Genomic DNA, 1,558 nt, shown 5'->3' with positions numbered 1-1,558 from the left:
TGATAAAAACCAAATCAAAAAACAAAAAAAATAACCAGTGTTGTTCAGGATGTGAAGAAATTGGAACCTTTGCACATTAATGGTGAGAATATAAAATTATGCAGCCAGCATGGAAAACAGTTTGTTCCTCAAAAAGTTAAACACAGAGTTACTACATGATCCAGCAATTCCACTCCTAGGCATATGGCCTTAATCCATTTGAGAAATGGAAAACCTATGTCCCTGCAGAAACTTGTATGCAAATGTTTATAGCACCATAGCCTAGAGGTGGAAGTAACCCATATGTCCATCAATCGATAAGTGGTTAAATAAGCAGTAGCATATAGTAGAAGAACAATACATGATTTCAAGACTTAACATAAAGCTAGTATTTGTGAAATGTAGATAAATTTGTGGAAAGCAAGTCAAAGTGAACCCACCCATAAATAGTTTGTTGATTTTCTACAAAGGTACAAAACCAATTCAATAAGAAAAGAAAGATTGTTTTTCAAACAATGATACTGGAAAAACTGGATCTCCATTTGGAAAAAAAAAATTGACCTTACCTACACAATAAATAAACAAATAAATGACACAAATTAAAGCACAAAAATAAATTAACAACCACAAAACTTCTAGAAGAAAATTACAGAAGAAAATTTTGTAAAATTTGAGGAGACACACAAAAAAAACACAAATCTTTTCAAATTACATGTTGTGCTGTGTTGAATTTTAAAACTTTTTTCTGTTGAAAGGACATCATTAAGAAAATGAAATAAGTAAAAGAATAGAGAAAAATATTTGCAATACATCTATGTGACAAAATAGGCAATTAAGAAAGCAAACAGGGCCAGCCAAGTGGCTGAGTTGGTTAAGAAAGTGAGCTCTGAGCAACAGGGTCACAGGTTCAATTCCCACATGGGCCAGTGGGCTATGCCCCACCTGAGCTGCCCTGAGCTGCTGACAGGTGGTCGGATAGTGACTGGACTTGGAGCTGAGCTAGCTGCGCCCTCCACAACAAGAATTGAAGGACAACAACTTGGTTGTTCCCTGCCCCCAATTCCCCAACACTGTTTCCCTTCCCTAATTCCCCAATAAAATCTTTAAAAAAAGAAAAAAGAAAGCAAACAACACAGCTTATTTTTTTTTTAATATTTGAACAGATCCTGAGGAAACATTAGAATTAAATATGTGGCTCACATTATATTCCTATTGCAGTTTATATTTCTACAGCACTTTAAAGCATACAATTCACCAAGAATAAAAAATTAAACAAAACAATTGGCTCCTCAGCATTTAGATTGAGTCTCTTCAACTAATAACAAAATAAACTAGATCTGAATCCTATTATTGGCAGGATCTGCATAAAACCTTATCCCAAATACTTACAATTTAACAAAACTTTCATTATGTCAGTTAGAGATCTACTATTATCATCATTCTGCAGACTTACATTCATCTAGAAATGATTCAGGGAGAATTTTAAGAAGGCTAAAAAATAAAAATAAAAATAAAATAAATACCCATCACAATTGAACCTGCAGCATACCTCTTCCATTCTCTTCTAATAAATTATGTT

The sequence above is a fragment of the Hipposideros armiger genome, unplaced genomic scaffold (assembly GCF_001890085.2).
Source record: "Hipposideros armiger isolate ML-2016 unplaced genomic scaffold, ASM189008v1 scaffold_1590, whole genome shotgun sequence".
NCBI lineage: Eukaryota > Metazoa > Chordata > Mammalia > Chiroptera > Hipposideridae > Hipposideros > Hipposideros armiger.
This window is presented reverse-complemented; position numbering follows the sequence as displayed.